Source organism: Macaca thibetana, chromosome 1 (genome assembly GCF_024542745.1).
Source record: "Macaca thibetana thibetana isolate TM-01 chromosome 1, ASM2454274v1, whole genome shotgun sequence".
Classification (NCBI taxonomy): domain Eukaryota; kingdom Metazoa; phylum Chordata; class Mammalia; order Primates; family Cercopithecidae; genus Macaca; species Macaca thibetana.
The window spans coordinates 20,906,162-20,914,188 of NC_065578.1; the positions used below are offsets into that span (position 1 = coordinate 20,906,162).

The 8,027-nt window shown below is 46.9% G+C and overlaps 1 long non-coding RNA gene across 1 annotated transcript; it reads left to right on the top strand.

Annotated features, from left to right (window-relative positions):
- The first annotated feature begins 346 nt into the window (after nucleotides 1-346).
- LOC126956805 (uncharacterized) lies at nucleotides 347-5,984 on the top strand. Its single transcript, XR_007726472.1, has 2 exons — nucleotides 347-492; nucleotides 5,095-5,984. It is a non-coding gene; the product is annotated as an uncharacterized LOC126956805 (long non-coding RNA).
- Nucleotides 5,985-8,027: the final 2,043 nt, after the last annotated feature.

Genomic DNA, 8,027 nt, shown 5'->3' on the forward strand with positions numbered 1-8,027 from the left:
GCCAGCCACTCCTTTCTCTTGGTTTCCTTCCTTTGAGGGGTGCAAAGGCCCAAGGGTGTAACCTCAGAATGGGGCCCTGACTCAGCTGTGGGCGAGCTCCTAGAGTATCTTAATTCCTGCTTCATTTCTTTCCATTTTGCAGTTGGGCAAACTGCGGCTCAAAAAGACAAAGAACGTTCCCGGAGCAAAAAAGCTGCTTAGAATGTAGCCAAAACTCCGCACGGTAAGGACTGAGGACTTCAAAAGACCACCAAGAGTTAAAATCATGAAGCTGCGGAGCACCCCGGAGGCTAGAGAGACCCGGCCCCGCTTCCAACCTATGCTCCTCCTTTTAACTTCCGGGCGGGGCAAGATTTCCGGTTCCCGCGCGGCGCTCCAAAGCTCGGGGAGTGGTGGTCTCCCTTTTCCCGGAGTCAGTTGTGGGAGTTAGGGTCTTATTCTGATCTTCCCTCGTACCCCGCTCCCCCGTCCTCCGAGGTGGCACTTGCGCAGGTGAACGTTCCCTCTGTCTCCTTCCTTCTTCTTCCTACCCCACGCACGCTCGCTCGCGGCCACAGTGGCTGCCTGCCCCAGGAGCTGGGAGTCCCTGCCTGTGGGGTAGAAAAATGATTGAAATGTGAGACCTGCGGGCTCATCGGGCTGACTTGGACCTCACCTCAGCTCTGGAGGTGGACCTCGTCCTGGGGCCCTAGAAGCCCATTTCCGGACCCGGGCTAGGCCTTCGGAGCCGCGGCCGCATAGTGGGAGGAGTCGGGCTCAGCTCCCCCTACCACACCCGGGATTATTTTTATCGGTTGAGTCATCGCACTCCCTTTTATCCTTGTGGCCTTGGGCAAGTCCCCTCCCTCCGAGCTTCACTTTGCTTATCTGTGAATGGAAATAACAGTGTCTACCCCGTGGGCTATCGGGAGAATCAGTTGTGAGGGAATGCAGTGTGGGGTGTCTGGCCGGCGGAATTCCACAAATGGTAGTAGCAGTTGATGTCAGTGGAGGTTCCTGGGGCAGTAATTTATCAAGAATTTAACCTGAACTAAGGATCCTACGGAGGAGGATCTATGTGTAACATTCGGCGCAATGTCAGGAAATAAGGGCGCAGTACACTGGAGTTATTTTATCTTTTTTTGAGCCGGAGTCTCGCTCTGTCGCCCAGGCCAGAGTGCAGTGGCGCGATGTCGCCTGACTGCAGGTTCCTCTGCCACATGGGTTCAAGCGATTCTCCTGCCTCAGCCTCCCGAGTAACTGGGATTACAGTCGCTCTTCACCACGCCTGGCTAATTTTTTCCATTTTTAGTAGAGACGGTTTCACCATGTTGGCCAGGCTGGTCTTGAACTCCTGACCTCAAGTGACCCACCCGCCTCGGGCTTCCAAAGTGCTGGAATTACAGGCATGAACCACTGCACCTGGCCTGGAGTTATTTTTTCTCACTGGGTTTTTGAGGAAAGAAAATGAGTTTTTAACTGGTGAGGATAAGTTTGTGTTTGGCAAGTCGTCTTCTGAAGCTGATAGGATTTATAAGCCGGGTAAATTGTGCTGGTTCATCCTTGAGAGCCAGCCTTAAGAATTGGCCCACTGACTGCCAGGCGTGGTGACTCCCAAAGCCTGTAATCCCAGCACTTTGGGAGGCCGAGGCGGGTGGATCACCGGAAGTCAGGGGTTCGAGACCATCCTGGCCAACATGGTGAAACCCCATCTCTACTAAAAACATAAAGATTAGCCTGGTGTGGTGACGGGCTCCTGTAATCCCAGCTACTTGGGAGGCTGAGGCAGAGAATTGCTTGAACCCAGAAGGCGGAAAGGTTGCAGTGAACCGAGAGCGTGCCACTGCACTCCAGCCTGGGCCACAGAGCAAGACTCTGTCTCAACAAAAATAAAAATAAAAATAAAAAAGGGCCACTGACAGACTGTTCCTAGAAACCTGGGTTGTAAAGACGTTGGGTGCTAGGAGCTAGAAGAAGTGATAAAAGGGTGTTTTCCTAAGTGGGTTAGGGGTTTTCACTCAGAAAGGTTTTTGGGCAGGAGGGGAAAACCTGAAAAGTTTTCTTCCTCTTGAGTTGTTATAAAAGTAATACATATGTGTAGTTAGAAACCAATACAGAAAGATGTAAAATGAAAACAGTTCCCCCTTCTACTGTATCTGCCCTTCAGAAGTAAATACAATTGATTTCTTTGATAACCTTCCATGTATTATTTGGATATATAAGGTTTTATTTGCTTGTATGTATGTATTTTTAATTTCCTCAGATGGGGGGGTCATACTACACATCTATCAGGACCTTAGTCATGTTGTAATATTGACAGCTTTAATCACCAGTACTCATAAAGCCTGCTTCATTTTTTACATGGCGGCACCACTGAATGGTTGACTGTACTTCAGTCATTTCCCTGTTGATGGTCACTTAGGTTGTTCCCAAGATTTTGCTTTCCCACGGTGTTTCACCTATAACCTTTCTTGTACGAAATATTTTAGTCCAAGTCACCCCTAAGTGATTCTACTTTTCCCTACTCACCACCCTAGGTTAGTAACAGCTTACTTTGGGGGATGAGCACACCCTATTAACTGAACAAAAACCAAGATAATATGAGAAGAATTGGTGTACTCCCAAGAATATCCAAGCTGCTGGGTCCAGAATCAATTAAAGTCTGCTAAGAAATGGGTCAGGGAACCTTTAGAGAAGGGTGACTAGGTGCTGGGTGCATGGCAGCTAGTCAGCGTTAGTGATTGCTGGCTTCTGGCAATTGTTGCCCAGGAAACAGATTTGAGAGATTCTCTGAGGTGGGAGGGATTTTAAATGTCAACTCTCCTGCTATGTATTATATGTCAGGAAAGGATTAGTTCTTTGAGGGAACAGAGTATTAAAGGAGACGATGGGCCGGGCACAGTGGCTCACGCCTATAATCCCAGCACTTTGGAAGGCCGAGGCAGGGGGATCATGAGGTTAGGAGATCAAGACCAACCTGGCTAACATGTTGAAACCTTGTTTCTACTAAAAATACAGAAAAAATTAGCTGGGCGTGGTGGCACGCGCCTGTAGTCCCAGCTACTCAGGAGGCTGAGGCAGGAGAATTGCTTGAACCTGGGAGTTAGAAGTTGCAGTGAGCCAAGATCGTGCCACTGCACTCCAGCCTGGGCAACAAAGCAAGACTCCGTCTCAAAAAAAAAAAAAAAAAAACGATGATCCTTGAAAAGTGACTGCATCATGGGGCTGTACCCTAATGTGAGAATTAATTTAGTCATTTCTATTATTTGAACTGTCTCTTATTTTAAACTTAACATAGGATGTGTTTTCCTGTAAATAACTCCTTTTTTGAACTGGGGCCCTAGCCCAAATGAAGCAAAGGCTTTTTTTTCTGGCATTTTACAGGTATTTAATTTGGCCACCCCCCTCCCCCTGCTTACCATAGCTGGTTTGATAATCCTGGAGCTCTCAAATATCCAGAGGGTTGGAATTGTACTCTATTAGCATTTTGACAAGTCCCATACACTGATCAGAGGTGCTTCATTCTTGATCTTAACCTGGGTTCTTTTTTTTTTTTTTTGGGGGGGGGTGGTGGGTAAGGACTCTGTTGCACAGGCTGGAGCACAGTGGTGTGATCACGGCTCACTGCAGCCTCTACCTCCCAGGCTCAGGTGGTTCTCCCACCTCAGCCTCCCTAGTAGCTGGGACTACAGGCTTGTGCCACCACACCCAGATAATTTTTTTGTTTTTGTATTTTTTGTAGAGACAGGGTTTTGCCATGTTACCCAGGCTGGTCTCGAATTCCTGGGCTCAAGTGATCCACCTTTTTTTTCCCCCCGAGATGGAGTTTTGCTCTTGTTGTCCAGGCTGGAGTGCAGTGGCACGATCTCGGTTCATAGCAACCTCTGCCTCCTGGGTTCAAGCGATTCTCCTGCCTCAGCCTCCCAAGTAGCTGTGATTACAGGCCATGCACCACCATGCTTGGCTAATTTTTGTAATTTTAGTAGAGACGGGGTTTCTCCATGTTGGTCAGGCTGGTCTCGAACTCCTGACCTCAGGTGATCCACCCACCTTAGCCTCCCAAAGTGCTGGGATTATGGGTGTGAGCTACCTCGTCTGGCTTTCTTTTTCTTTTTCTTTCTTTCTTTCTTTTTTTTTTTTTTTAAAGAGATCTCGCTATGTTGCTCAGGCTGGAGTGCAGTGGCCATTCACAGGTGCAATCATACATAGTGCACTGCTCCTTTGAAGTACTTTTTAATGTTTGCTATTCTTTAATCATGATGAAAGAGATAGACTAGGGAAGTAGAAAGTCAGTAGATTAGATATTAATGAACTGACCTTATTCTCCTCTTTTGGCACCTCTTCATAAATTGCTTTGTAGACATAGCAAATGGTATATAAAAATGGTTGGAAGGGCCGGGCGTGGTGGCTCACGCCTGTAATCCCAGCACTTTGGGAGTCTGAGGCGGGCAGATCACGAGGTCAGGAGTTTGAGACCAGCCTGACCAACCTGGTGAAAGCCTCTCTCTACTAAAAATACAAAATTTAGCTGGGCGTGGTGGCACATGCCCATAATCCCAGCCACTCAGGAGGTTGACGCAGGAGAATTGCTTGAACCTGGGAGGTGGAGGTTGCAGTAAGCCGAGATCGTGCCATTGCACTCCAGCCTGAATGACAGGGCAAGACACCGTCTGCAAAAAAGAAAAAAAAAACAAAATGGTTGGAGGAAGCAAACACCCATGATTTTAAGCCGTCTCTCAAGCAAATCATGTGCCTGTGCAATTCTTGTTTCAACATAATGTAAAATACTTCATAGTGAGGGGCAAAATGAATGCACGATTCTCTAGCAAGGCCAGTATTCTTCAATTGGCTTTGAGAACCTACATTTCTTATTTTGTTAAACCACTGTCATGTTTTCTCAATTGCGTTAATTGATCTACCAAGAAGAAGACAAAAATAGAGTTTCTAGTAGCTTTATTAAGAAACCCTGTTAAGATTGGAAGGCTGATGGAACCTGGGTCTGGACCAAATCCATGAGATCCGAGGGGTTTAGCAGCTGTTGTGGTCTGTTTTTGCTGATTCTTACTTTTCTCTTTGTGCCTAGAAGTCTGAAACGTTTTTTTCTTGGTGTTCCAGAATGGAGACTGAAGTGTACCCAGAGACCCAAAGAAATACAGACGTCCAGAATGATCAAGTGAGATCACTACCCAATGAAACGGTGGGCCGAGGAGCCAGAAGTTGTCCTACTACCTGCTTTCCAGGTCCAGATTCCATGGGAGCCTTCTGGGCTCCCGCCAGAGAGCCTCAGTGAAGACTCTGTTGAAGACTTTAAAACCATGCTAGAAAGCCTCCAGAGGTTCAGGAAGTTCCGCTATGAGGATGCAGCTGGCTCCAGGGATGTCCTCAGGCATCTCCGGGACCTTTCTGGTTGGTGGTTGAGACCTGATATTCACACAAAGAAGCAGATTGTGGGAATGCTGGTGCAGGAGCAATTCCAGGCTGTCCTGCCCGAGGAGCTCAGAGCTCAAGCACAGAGATGTCAGCCTGGAATCAGAATCACTGGCTAAGTCTTGCTGCTTGCTTCTTGCTCAGCCTACATATGAGATGTCAACCTAAGCGTTCTCTTGGATGCAAGATTCAACTCACCTGTGGGAAATCTGAACTTCCACTTTCTTTGAGCTTGTCTTTGACTGGTTGTAATAAGAATCCATCAAAACCCATGTTTGGATCTCTTTTTCGCTGAGGCAGCTTTATTTCCTACGGAAAGAGTTTCTCTGTCCTCGTTAGGACAATCAGCCTGCTGCTTTGGGCTTTTCCAAGAGCCTATTTTTCATCTGCTGGATGCCTCTTTTTTTGCACTTTGTGACATGCTTTAATATATTGTTTTTATGTATCCAAAGAGGTAATCAGCTTTAACTTTCAGAATTCGTGAATCTTGGTTTGGTGGCATGAATGAAAGCTTATGTAACGCCACCAGTAACTCATTTGGGGTGCCCTTGAAATATTAAAGTTTGGTCCTCAATAAATATGTCCTGTGGTGATTAATCAGTTAGCGCTTAGTAGTCAGCAATTGGAGACAGGTGAGATAATTATCAGGCGTAGATGAGAGCTAGCGATAAGAACTATGGCTGTGGTGGTTGTTGCGCTGGGAAATAGGAACAGTCCTGGCCTTTGTTTTCAAAGTCAAGATTTAGATTGGACAGAACTGAGAAAGGGGTCAAACAGGGTCATAAGAGGTGAGTAACCTGTACACAGAGCTGTTTGATTGGCTGTTTCACCATGTCCATCACCTTTGTCCTATAGCTTGCCTATCTGCAAGAAAACTTACTGTAAAGCTCCCTGACGCTACTGTGTTTTGCTTTTTCCGCAACAGAGGTCATCGTTGTTTTTCTGTGTGTGGAGACCTGTTCTGTGACTGACAGCTGAGATAGAGCAGTAGCTGTGTCTGTGACAGGGAGGGTAAACGGCAGCTGCCTCCCCAGCACAGCCCAGTTCAGAGGAAACTGTCTGCCTCTGTGGCCTGGCTCTGGGACTTGTAACTCTGTTCCTCTTCTAGCAAACTTGGTGCCACTTCAGAAACAGCTTTTGGTGTAGGGAGTGGTCAGCTGCATGCTGGAACTCTTGTTGATTCTGCTGGGGTTTGTTGAGTACTTCCTGTGCCTCTGCGACTGCTACAGAATGGAAATGTAAAACCCACTTTTAAGGAAGTGTATCATTTTTGAAGAGAGGAAAAAGCCTTAAAAATACATTGTTAGAAATGTTGGAGTCAAACTAGCCTTGCTTTTGGTATCTCGTTTTGAAACAGCACCAAGATAAAAGATTTTGTTTTTTAAAAAATTACAGGCTGGATGCACTGGCTCATGCCTGTAATCCCAGGACTTTGGGAGACCGAGGCGGGCGGATCACGAGGTCAGGAGATCGAGACCATCCTGGCTAACATGATGAAACTCCGCTTCTACTAAAATTACAAAACAAATTAGCCGGCGCCTGTAGTCCCAGCTACTCAGAGGAGGCTGAGGCAGGAGAATGGCGTGAACCCAGGAGGCGGAGCTTGCAGTGAGCTGAGATCGTACCACAGCATTCTAGCCTGGGCGACAGAGTGAGACTCTGTCTCAAAAAAAAAAAAAAAAAAAAAAAAAAAAAAAAATTACAAGCAGAGAAGAGAGGACAGTCAAGGTGTAGAAGTGACATTTTAATGAAATTTTGAAAGAGAAGTAGGAGATCATTGGACAGAAGGCAAAAGCATGGGAATGCAAAGATGTAAAGGTATATAGTGTTCGGGGAATAGTGACCATAAGATGAATTAATTATGCTTTTTAGTAACTGTAAGGTAAGGTACTTTTCTTTTTTTGAGACAAGGTCTCACACTGTCGCCCAGGCTGGAGTGCAATGGTATGATCTCGCTTCACTGCAACCTCTGCCTCCAGGGTTCATGCAATTCTCCTGCCTCCGCCTCCTAAGTAGCTGGGATTACAGGCATCCACCACCACACCCGGCTAATTTTTTGTATTTTTGGTAGAGACGGGATGTTGGCCAGACTGGTCTTGAACTCTGACCTTGTGATACACCCGCCTCGGCCTCCCAAAGTTTACAGGTGTGAACCACTGTGCCCGGCCACTGTAAGGTAGGCTTTTCTTTTCTTTTTTTTTTGAGACAGAGTCTTGCTCTGTCACCCAGGCTGGAGTGCAGTGGCGCGATCTCGGCTCACTGCAACCTCTGCCTCCCGGGTTCATGCCATTCTCCTGCCTCAGCCTCCCGAGTAGCTGGGACTACAGGCGCCTGCCACCACTCCCGGCTAATTTTTTGTATTTTCAGTAGAGACTGGGTTTCACCGTGTTAGCCAGGATGGTCTCGATCTCCTGACCTCGTGATCCGCCCGCCTCAGCCTCCTAAAGTGTTGGGATTACAGGCGTGAGCCACTGCGCCCAGCCGGTAAGTTTTTCTATCATTAATTTGAATAGTAAAATTTAACGTTGGCAAAGTAGTATCACTGATAGGGTTGTAGTATTTTGAATCATTCTGAAGATAATTCCTTTAGTCCTCAGGGATCCGGAACTCCTGGTATTCAG